Source organism: Schistocerca cancellata, chromosome 4, assembly GCF_023864275.1.
Source record: "Schistocerca cancellata isolate TAMUIC-IGC-003103 chromosome 4, iqSchCanc2.1, whole genome shotgun sequence".
Classification (NCBI taxonomy): domain Eukaryota; kingdom Metazoa; phylum Arthropoda; class Insecta; order Orthoptera; family Acrididae; genus Schistocerca; species Schistocerca cancellata.
In genome coordinates, this window is record NC_064629.1 from 572,119,528 (window position 1) to 572,132,263 (window position 12,736).

The window sequence follows — 12,736 nt, forward strand, 5'->3', positions numbered from 1 at the left end:
TCGACCGCGTCCTCTCCCTTGTTGGGAACGCTCCCCATACAGTGAAACAATGCTGTGAGCATACCAGACTCATGGTTACACACATCGACCTTCTTCCAGTGCCGGCCGCGGTGGCCAAGCGGTTCTAGGCGCTTCAGTCCGGAACAGCATGACTGCTACGGTCGCAGGTTCGAATCCTGCCTCGGGCATGGATGTGTGTGATGTCCTTAGGTTACGTAGGTTTAAGTTGTTCTAAGTTCTAGGGGACTGATGACCTCAGATGTTAAGTCCCATAGTGCTCAGAGCCATTTGAACCAGCCTTCTTCCAGTTTCCCGATGGTTCTTTCTTGTGTGAAGTCATCCAAAATCTATCTCCGGGCCACACTGTAATGGAGAACACCTCCACTGCGAACCGTAACTGCTCGCTGATTAATACACGCTGTCTTTTTCCGTTCTTTTAACTTTGCTGGCGAGCTCCATTTGGCGCTGTAGTCACGCTGACCTCACGCCATGTGACGTCCAGCTTTCTGTGCACGACTGGGAGACTTCTGGCAACAGGGTTTCGCACTGTCATTCATTTCCCCCGAGTTATTAATATGGTTGGTTGGATGATTTGGGGGAGGGGTCCAAACAGTGAGGTCATCGGTCCCGTCGGATTAGGGGAAGATGGGGAAGTAAGTCGGCCGTGCCCTATCAAAGGGACCAGCCCGGCTTTTGCCTGAAGCGATTTAGGGAAATCACGGGGAACCTTAATCAAAATGAGCGGACTCGAGGGTTTGAACCGCCGTCCTCCCGAATGCGAGTCCAGTGTGTTAACCACTGCGCCTCATCGCTCGGTGAGTTGTTAACATGTTATGTTATTTCATCTGTTTAGTCCTTAAGTTTTTCAAAGCAATATAATTCTAGTACATGCTCCGGTTTCTTCTTATCGCAATAATTAAGCTTCAACTTCGTTAGAAAACCATGTGGCAGTGTCGATGTGGCAATGGCCGTGTAGCAATGGGTCTGCGCCACACTCGAACCCTACCATCAGCTCTTACCAACTGAAATCGGAACTCATCTGACCAGGCCACAGTTTTCTAGTCGTCTAGGGTCCAACCGACACGTTCAGCACCACAGCAGGTGATGTCGGGCTTCTAGCAAAGGTACTTGCGTCGGTCATCTGCTGCCATAGCCCACTAACGTCAAATTTCTCCACACTGTCCTTACGGATACGGTCGTCATACATCCCACATTGATTTCAGCTGTTATTTCACGCAGTGTTGCTTGTCTGTTAGCACCTACAGCTCTACGCAAACGCCGCTGCTCTCGGTCGTTAAGTGAAGGCTGTCGTTCACTGTTTTGTTCTTGGGGTGAGGTAATGCCTGAAATTTGATATTCTCAGCACACTCTTGACACTGTGAATCTCGGAATACTGAATTCCCACGCCGGCCGCGGTGGTCTAGCGGTTCTGGCGCTGCAGTCCGGAGCCGCGGGACTGCCACGGTCGCAGGTTCGAATCCTGCCTCGGGCATGGGTGTGTGTGATGTCCTTAGGTTAGTTAGGTTTAAGTAGTTCTAAGTCCTAGGGGACTTATGACCTAAGATGTTGAGTCCCATAGTGCTCAGAGCCATTTGAACCATTTTTACTGAATTCCCTGATTTCCGAAATGGAACGTTCCAACTACCATTCCGCATTCAGAGTCTGTTAATTCCCATCGTGCGGCCATAATCAAGTCGGAAATCTTTTCACATGAATCACCTGAGTGCAAATAACAGCTCCGTCAGTGCACTGCCCTTTTATACCTTGTGTTCGTGATGCTAGTGCCATCTGTGTATATGCATACAGACAACATTTTTGATCCCGCAGTGATACATATACATTATAAAAAAAATGAATGAGCGAATGGCATCGTTGGGCGGGAGGTTCCTATTCAGGGAAGTTCGGCCACCAAATGCAAGTCTTATTTCATTCGACGCCACATTGGGCGACTTCTGTGTCAGTGATGAGGATGAAATTATTTTGAGGACAACACAACACCCAGTCTTCAAGCGGAGAAAATCTCCATCCCAGCCGGGAATCAAACCCGGGCCCGCTTGCATGAGAGGCGAGCACGTTACCACCGAGCTAAGTAGGCGGACACATAAACATGACGAAATAAAATGAATCGGCCGCGGTTGGGAACTGAATTGAATTCAATGGCGACAAATATAAATTTTATTTCATTGCGAAAAGATATCTGTTGATTATTTTTTGTTGAGTGATTAACTAATTTTGTAGTACTTTGGACACCAAACACTCATCTGACCTCAGACTTTTTTCTGTCGAGTAAAATTTTGTCTCGATGTGGCTTTATTACACATTAGAAAATTAGCACAGAGCACATAATTGGAAAGAATAGTCATTTAATCAGTTAACAGGAGAATATATTTCATCGAAGTACAAAACTGAAAAACCTCTGCATTATACAGGAATTAGGTGTCTACTGGTTTATATTACAATTTTCTCTTCTCCTTAAAGTATTGCCTGTTGTACGTCTCAGTGAAGTGAACAATAGTAGTCTCCCATCATACTGGTATTCCAGTGGCCCTGATATCGTCTTTGCATCACTTCGTTGTTTTCAGCCAAATTTGCAGGAAAGAAATCAACATAATTACTCAAAAACCGAATCTTTACGTTCATCAAACGGCCTAAATTCATGAAAGTTTCCGGTATGTTGTCTACAGCAGATATGTAATGTAAGCCTTTTTTATTGCGTTAGTAACAACCTCCTTGAATTATACCCTAATCTCCCATTCACTCACAGACAATTTGTTACAAATTTGGAGTCCCACACAAATCTTCCGAATGTTCGGTGCTACAAACAAGCCCTTCTTCAGTTCCACTTTTGACAGATCAGGGAATTTCTCGCAGAGATATGTGAAACATTTTCCACCTTTGGATAAGAATTCTACACAGTGTTTCAGTAAGTCCAAATTAATGTGTGGAGGTGGTAATAGAATTTTTTCCGCTCCACGAGATCGTTGTGCAGAAAGAAGAAGAAGAAGAGACCAAGAGCTTGTCAGAGTAATCACAATAGTTACGCACCAGTGCAACCAATGTCACCCTAATTTCAGCTTCAGTGTATTATTAAATGAAGTAGTGTATGAAATGCATGACATTAAAATCGAAGAGAATTAAATGTTTAAAAACTGAGTGTTAATTGTGAAAATGAATGATTTTTCGTTTTTTTTTTTGTTATCATATTTCTCGTTACCATATTCGTGGTAGGCCGTATCAAATGTCTCAGGAAACGCAAGAATAAACCACTTTCATTAGAAAAGTTTTTTCATCGTTTACCTCTGTTGTTCGTGACATACGCAATCTCTAGACCACAGTGTTACCTTTCCTAGGAATTATCAATAGGTTTCTGGTACTGCGTTAATTTATTTTCCACCATACACAAGACGACTTAGTTTCTATTATGCTACAGCATCTTACGGAATAAGAACCACAAAATACTCACCGCTAACTTGACATTTAACAAGAAAATCTTTTTACTTAAAGTCCAAAACTTCGTATCTTTTAAAGTAAAAATACGAAGAGGAATAGTGGCGATAGAAGCTGGAGTGTTTGACTAATGGGCCGCCATCTGACAGTAAACAAGTTTTTACGGAATTTACCGTTTCATTAGTACGACATTTATTCTAAATTTATCCATTTTGTTGAGGTACAAGTGTGCTGTAAACGCTAGTCTCCCTCCTGGAGCATGCAGGCGTCCGACCATTAATCTCGGGGCAGACACGTTCCGCCCTGTGCCGAATGGAGGCTGCAGGCCTCATTTTCATAATGGACCGTTACGGCCGCTCCGAGCCGCACCTACTGAGCTTCGCGGCCCGCAAGGTCCACGTGGCCGCTTGCCAACAATGAGCGAGACAAATGAACCTGTAGCCCGCCGCTTCCGCGACCAACGAATTAATCGAAGGCCAGGAAAATTACCCCATCACGTGTCATCACAGTGACTGAAAATAAGTCTGTGTTTCTTGGAGAAAATCGGTCGACAACTGATCCGGAGGAAATCGTTTCACTCGCTGAATAACCCAAATACTTACGTCAAATATCGCTCGATACGTTAGCGTGCAACTTTACCGTATTAACTGTAAATACTTGGAGGACAAGAATATGGAGTCGTTTCGGGGACTGGGTGTTTTGATGTTCCGAAGTTCGTATTGTCGTAACCACTATTGAGATGCTGAATGGGCATATCCCGGAAGCCAATAAAATGAAAAAAAAAGAGAAACATGATGTCCGGTGAAAGTTATGTGTTTGTCGTAGAATTTACCATAGTTATTGTGCTAAAGCCTGTCGGTAACCATGAGTATGGGCCCCAACTTCTCCAATTTTACTATCGCCACCATTACTCGAGGTACCTGAGACATCCTTTACGTGTGGTACTCTCTTACTGAGTATGGTTAATGCTGGGCACAATTTGTCCTTCATATGAATGCACCTGACAGACCCATTTTAGTGGTTGGTTGTTTTTGGGGAAGGAGACCAGACAGCGTGGTCATCGGTCTCATCGGATTAGGGAAGGAAGTCGGCCGTGCCCTTTCAGAGGAACCATCCCGGCATTTGCCTGGAATGATTTAGGGAAATCACGGAAAACCTAAATCAGGATGACCGGACGCGGGATTGAACCGTCGTCCTCCCGAATGCGAGTCCAGTGTCTAACCACTGCGCCACCTCGCTCGGTCCCATTTTAGTGCACAATCAGATATACACCTACAAGTTGCCTATCAGTGTTATCGACCAGCTCTCCAGCTCGAGTTTCCTCGAATTGCAGCTCTCTACAACCTTCGTTAGCAAATTTCTACAAATGAGCCAATCATTCTTCACCAAAATTTATTATCACTGTCCAGGAGTTTTTTCTTCTGTTTACACGAATTCCATTACGTTTATTTATGTGCAGAGTTAGCTACCAATATTTGCACGAGGCGTTAACCATCAGCTGCGTAGTTGCATGAGAAGGACTAAAAAACTAATGTGTTCATTAATGTTAATACTAATCATGTACACCTATCCTACAAAATGTATCGTTTCACATCATTTCGATAAAAGAATAGTTCAAATGATCTATGGAACATGTAAGTATCTAGCCAAATAACTAACTAAGTCTCCAACTCAGCAATACATTCTGCATTTCCCAACAAGTTTTAACGATATCGCCTCCATGTAAACAATTGGGTCGACTGAGAACACCAAATCACGACCCTTCCATCACGAAACTTTCTGCTCATTCTTTCCTGTTGCTCTATTCTCAGATCATGCCGATACTACTGAAATGCAATCGTCCCATCTAAATTAAACTTCTTAATCTCACTAAAGATCATTTTATCCCATGTTGAAGTCCATGACACGTGTTTTTCAGCAAACTCCAATTTGGCCTGTTTATGTTTGGGTGTCAGAACAGGTTCCTGCAGTCGTTTCTTGAATGCTAGATGTTTGTCACTTGACAGACTTCATCTACATCTACATCTACATACATACTCCGCAATCCACCATACGGTGCGTGGCGGAGGGTACGTCGAATACCTCTGACAGTTAAAGGCAATTGCAAATCAGCAACAAGCTGAGAAGACTAACGGTTTGTGTGCCTTGCTTTGCGCAAAAGAAACTGTTTCTACACGTCCGATAATTTTCTGCTTTGTGAATATTTTCCATTCTGTCCATATCGTGCGCCCAGTCAAATGAAATTGTCAACCACTGTACTTGAATGGTTCAACTTCATGGCGATTTGAGGATTAGAGAGTCGCATTTCCTTGTACGCATCAATTTTTGCTTTTTCATCACATGATAACTGGTTTCCTCGTGGCGTTGTCACAATCTTAGTTTCCGTACTCAACGCCCAGTCACTGATGGTGCCTGTTTCCTATCTGCAGAAAAGGCGCGTAGGCACACAATACCACCACACAGAGGCGACTCCCTCTGTACCGAGTTCCACCTTCTACCAACTAAATCGTTGATGTCTTGTATTGTACTACTGATGTCTTGTATTGTACTACTGACATCAAATCCGATACGATTTGACTGCAATTGTCGGTGTACTCGACCTCATACTATTGCGTATACACTGTGCACAACTATTCCAACCAACAATGGTAATTTTCCTACAGATTTCCACCACAGTATATGAACAAAAGTATTCAGAGCTGACTATGTAATGCGAAATTGACCACTAGCGGTCACGAGAGGTAGATTTGTTCCTATAAAAGGAGGCGGGCAGTATTGTGTTATCAGCAGAAAAGCAGTCTGAGCAGAATTCGGCAGTCAGCAGAGCTCAGTGACTTTGAAAATGGACTAGTGATTGGATATCACCTGTGTAACAGCTCCATCAGGAACTTACATCTTCATTATCCATTATAGAGAATGGTGGGAACGCAGCCACACATAGTAATAACAATAAAAAAGATGAGCCTCAGGCTATAGTTATGATGTTACAAGTTTTACTGAATGATCTATTTTGAGACTACACGCTTCATCCTCAGATGCACCTGTGCACGTAGTAAAACCTTTTTTTAAAGTTCCATACCAAATTCATATTTTTGAAGAAAAAAATCTTGTTTCACAAGCGCCTAGCATCCAGCGCACGTTGGTCTATCGATTATTCATATGATTTTGAAATGCATCGCTGTTGGTTCTTGAATATTTTTGAACACATTTTAAGTTGATTTCTGAACGAATCATAAGTTGATTTTTGAATTCGTGCATAGTGTACGTGATGTCTCTGGCAGGGGAATCCCCGTCGCATGCAGAAATATAAACTTTCCCGCGGACAAAAAGGGACGGAGCTATAATAACTGAGCCGAATAAACCAGAACGGGTGAATCCTAATCGGTTCGTTTATGTGGTTGATTAGATGTGCGAATGATCAGTGTTGTTATATTTATTTGCGAAATCCATAGATTCAGACTACTAGAGTGGAAATAAACGACCAACACGAATAACAGGTAAGAAAGATAGTATCTTACCTTCTCGGTGTATTTAAGAAAATGCAATTTGGACAGAAAATGTTTGCCAGATCACTACACTGCTATTGGCCAGTTGTACAGTCCCCGGTTAGCAGCCGCTTAAGTTGTGTTCTCGGAGTAGCGCACAAAACCCGTTGTACGAACACATAATAATGCCTAACCGGAGATAAACGCGGGGTAACTAAGCTGGTGATTCTGTCGCGGTTAACCGGAGAATAAGGTTTGATAATGGCAGAAATAGTTACAGAATTAGTGATGACAAGATCGTTTTTTAGAACGAGGAAGGATAAGAAACGGGAACGTCACACAAATTATATGAAAGAACAAATGACGATTCCAAATTTATAAAAAAAAGTTTCGTACTACTATTTTTCGGTCTCATGCTTGTGAAATTGGAGAGTATAAATGAAATGTGAAACTATTTCCTAATATCAAACTTTTTACTTACTAATAGACATTTGATATTGGTACATCATGAATTATTTTCTGTCGTGTTATTTATGTAAATGAGGTAGGTGAAAATGACTATTTGTGCCAAAACAATCTTGCTTATATGGCATGTAGTACAATTGGAGCAAATTTTAATTTGATGGCTTCCTTTACAAAATATACGCGTTTGAATATGACAAACCGAAATCCAGTGACGTGCCATAGAAGACTGCTGTGTGAAAAGATGTAGCACTGCGCTCTGGCACACTTAAGATCATATAACATGTCTTACATTTCCTCGAAAATAAATGTTTTATGCATCAAACTCTTCAGAAAGATGTGCGCTACACAATGAATATATTTATGGAAAAATCGATTTTTTAAAAATTTTTGACGTTCTATCTCAAACGCTCGAGGGGTGGGAGGGGGGCGGGGGTTTGGGGAGTCACCATCAAGCTTTTGCCCCGATTCGAAAATATCGTGGATCCGGGACTGGAAGTGAATCTAGTTGTACTGTAAGTGCATAATCACTCTGTAATATAAAAAACTTTATAGCGCTGACAAGAACTTTTATACTGACCGTTAGAAAATAGTAATTGAACAAGAACACTGAGGTATAACGATAACTACGGGTGCGTACTGAAGACTAATACCTCCAAATTTTTTGTGTTTTCAATATCGGTTGAGTTATTACATGTATTGCAGACTGTTTATCGTCCATATTTCACTTCCATACACGGCTTCACTCCAGACAAATACTTTCAGAAAAGATTTCCTAACATTTAAGTCTATATTCGATGTTAGCACATTTCTCTTCTTCAGCAGCGCTCTTCTTGCCATCGCCAGTCTACATTTTATATCCTCTCTACTTCACCCATCATCATTTAGTTTGCTGCCCAAATAACAAAACTCATTACTTCTTTAAATGTCTCGTCTCCTAATCTAATTCCCTCAGCATCATTTGATTTAAGTCGACTACATTCCATTGTCCTTTTTTTGCTTTTGTTGCTTCCTCCTTTTAAGACGCTGTCCATTCCGTTCAACTTCTCGTCCAAGTCCTTTGCTGTCCATCGCAGAATTGCAGTGTCGTCGGCAAACGTCAAAGTTTTTATTTCTTCTCCCTGGACTTGAATTCCTACTCCAAATTTTCCTTTGGCTTCCTGTATTGCTTGCTCAAAGTACTAACCGAATAACAACGGTGATAGGCTACAACCCAGTCTCACTCCCTTTTCAACTACTCGTTCCCTTTGATCTTCTCGACTCTTTTAACTGCCATCTGATTTCTGTACAAGTTGTAAGTAGTCTTCTGCTCTCTAGTTATAGCTCTGGTACGTTCAGAATTGGACCTGATCATCATTTTGCAGGACAATGCTCAAACACGTATAGTGCAAGCTGTTACTGATTTGTTTGACTGATGGGGCGGCACAAATGACCAAATACAGTTATTATTATGCGCTATTTCCTCTCAGTATGCATACATGATTACAGATTACAATCAAACTTACAGTTTTATACGGGAATATTATGTTGATTCTCTCAATTATACGTACACTTATATGGAGAAAGGTGGGTACACGTAATGCACTCAGGAACGTTGTCGAACGTGATCGTTTTCGTGGTCTAGGTGTTATCGTGTGGGAAGACATAACACAGCAGATCTTTGAACACGGTACACTTATCGGTCAACGTTATTGGGACACTGTACCCCTTCCCCATGTGTGTCTTTTCAGGGTTGCATTCGGCCTTGACTTCATTTTTATGGATGACTATTCGCGACTTCATCGAACAGTGCATTGCAGGACTTCTTGGGACCAGAGGATATTCGGCGAATGGAGTGGTCTGCCGTTTCCTCCGATTTTAATTCTATCGAGCACGTACGAGCTGCGTTGGATAGACTTCAGCCGTGCTGGTGGATCATGGAACGCGCTACCACAAGAACTCCTGACCAACCTTGTGGCCACCGTGGGAGCACATTGCAGAGCATCCATTGCCATCCGTGATGATCACACACCCTATTTAGAACCACGTCCCGCCTTTTGTAATGAATCACGGTGACATGAGTGTCATTACTTTCTTCGAATAAAAGCGACATTTCTGTTCGTCTCATTTCTTTCAGTTACCTTCTGTACTACACCATCTTTATTTATTTTCTCTTCTTGTTTATTTCCGTAATATAGACTCTCTATGTATTCCTTCCACTTTTCAGCCTTCCCTTCTTTGTTTAGTACAGGCTTACGATCTGAGCTCTTGATATACTGCTTCTCTTTTCTCAGATGGCTTTTTATTATCCTATATTGGGCATCTACGAGGGTTGGAACTTTAATAGTGGCAACTATGTATTTACAGCTCGTACAAAATAGATACGTGTTTCAAAGTTTTACTGACCTTCAAAGTAGTCACCAGCATTGTGTCTAACCCGTTGCCAGCGATGTGGAAGTCGTAGGATACACTTAGCAGTGCCAGTTGTGTTGACAGTTCGAGCAGCGCGGTCTATTGCCCGACGAATTTGTAGCAGTTCTGAAGCGAATGTCGTGAATTGTTTCCTTCAGTTTAGAAATCGAGCTGAGCTCACGAAGCCTTAAGTCAGGGGAGTGCAGTAGGTGGTATAGCACTTAGCAGCCCCATCAGTCAAACAAATCAGTAACAGCTTGCACTGTACGTGCTTGAGCATTGCCCTGCAAAATGATGATCAGGTCCTGCAGAAAGTGTCATCACTCCTGTCTCTATGCTGTTCATTTTTGGAACACAACCTACGACGACGTTGTTTACTGCTGCGCTGCACTTCCGTGTTTACATCGAAGTACTTGTGCTTCGCCGAGTGCTGTCCGTCCGATAACCTCCGTGTTCGTTCATATTCCTTGTGATCTGATCGCTCCTTCTGGTCGTGCTGCTGCTAATTGGAATTTCGGTTGTTTCCTTTTGACAAGGAAACCCGACCTGTTCAGCCGACATCTCTGAAAATAGATGACTAGATTACACAGGTAATTGGTCTCAATTCTGAAACCGTCCATACCTGGCAACCTGATCAAGAAAAATACTGTGTTTTTGTCAAGTTATTCAGTGCTGCGACTGTTGAGAAAGTGTTACGAAAGTGGGGCTATGAAGTTGATTTTGTGCATAGAAATGGTTATAAAAGTAAGGTTTCCATCTATAGAGCTGACATTGATTACAAAACCGTTGGTGTCTTGAATCTTCGCATTGAAATTGAAAATGAAAAGATTGAGGAAGCCCTTTCAAACTACTGGGACGTTAAATCAATTGTAAATGAAATATGGTCGCCTCGCTTTAAACTACAATGTTTCAATGGTGTTCGCTGTGTAGAGATGGATGTTAAGACAAATATTCCGTCTCACATAACTGTTGGTAGGTATAAGGCACAAATTGCTGATACAGATCAGGAAGCTAAATGCCATATATGTAACAAAACCGGCCACTTCAAACAGGAATGTCCGTGGCGAACTGTTGTTCTTAAAAGTAATTTGATACAGCGTCAGAAACTTACCCTAAATGATCTGTTACCAAAGAATAGCCCGGATCAACTGGATAAGGATGTTAACGCAGCACACCAAGCTGATGCCCTCCTTCACGATAACAGTCAATTTCCCCCGTTAACAACAAAGGGACACCCTATTACCACTACTCGTGAAACTGAAATGCAACCGATAAAATGACCTCTGGAGACAACTGATAGTTGTCCAGAGGACGAGCTGTCCTGTACAACGCCCTCAGTTCGCATGCAAAAACAGTGCGATGAGAAGGCAGAGGAATCGGAAGGTAGAATGCGAATGGAAACTGATGAACAGAAAGGTAATAAACCTACGGTACCAGAAAATGAAGGGGGTATAGTCAGTATTAATTTGCAAAAAACAAAATTTGAAGTAGCTGACTGCACAGATCAGCAGCTATCTGTTAGTAAACAAATTCAGGGAGAGGTTGCAAAACTGCCGTCTCCATTTGTTTCCCTCGATCAGGACGTAAGTGATATTAATAAAGAGCAAGGAAGTGGTGGCCAAAATGAAATCACGGTCAACATCGCAGGGCAGGCGCCAGCAATAGAAATTGCAAAAGTGTCTGCTGCTGCTCCAGATGAGCCGCGAAGTAAAATACCGACGCAACCAAATGAGAATGTAGCTCGTAACCAAGGGAAGGGAAAATCCGGAAATGGGCGACCCAAGCCCTAAGAGTGTTCGAAACGAAACAATCCTACACGAATTAGTGGAGGAAAAATCAGAAAGTTTACAAGGAAATCAGTCTGCTAGTGGTACAAGAGAAAACCTCAGAAGTAGAAAAAAAAAAAAAACTAAGAAAACGGGATAGTAACTAATAAACAGATTGCAGTGTTATTCCATGTTCAGCCTTCCCAGAAAACTGTTAATAGTTTTATTGAACCCTGAAGCGCAGGAAACTAAATTAGTTCATCAAAACAACTACATAGTGACAGCGCAGTGACGCAATTTTATTCTGTCACCACTATAAACATAAATAAAATTACGTCCGGTTTGAAATTGTCGACACTTAAGGAATTTTTGTACGAATTCGCGACTGATATTGTCCTGTTACAAGAAGTTCTAATGTAGGATTTAGTAATTCCCGGTTATGTCAGTTACAAAATGCCGGCCGGTGTGGCCGAGCGGTTCTAGGCGCTTCAGTCTGGAACCGCACGACCGCTACTGTCGCAGGTTTGAATCCTGCCTCGGGCATGGAAGTGTGTGATGTCCTTAGGTTAGTTAGGTTTAAGTAGTTCTAAGTTCTAGGGGACTGATGACCTCAGCTGTTAAGTCCCATAGTGTTCAGAGCCATTTGAACTATTTGAAGTTACATAAATAATTCTCAAGAAACAAGCGTTGGAACAGCTGTTTTGGTGAAGGAAGGTATTCCAGTAAGTGAGGTGGAACGACTGGAATCCTGAAGGGGAATAGGACTAAATATCTATGATGTGACTATCATAAACTTGTATGCCCCTTTAGGAAGTTCTCACCGAGCAGACAGGGTACGTTTCCTCAAAGATGAACTGATATACTTGTAAGGAAAAATCTTAGACAGTTATTACTTGGAGGTGATTTTAATTGTGTTTTAAATCGAAAAGATCAGTTGCCTAATTTTAATTTCTGAAGTGAACTAAAAAAACTAGTTACTGGTTTAGAATAAAAGGATATATGGGAAATCAAATACCCCTCCATTATTGAGATCACTTATGTCACGGCAACATCTCGGAGCAGGATTGATAGATTATATATTTCTAAAAATCTTGAAACTTCCGTGACAAAAGTAGAAACCATTCCTACGTACTTTTAATACCATTCAAGTGACTTAGCTTGCATAAATCTAACAAAACAGCCAGT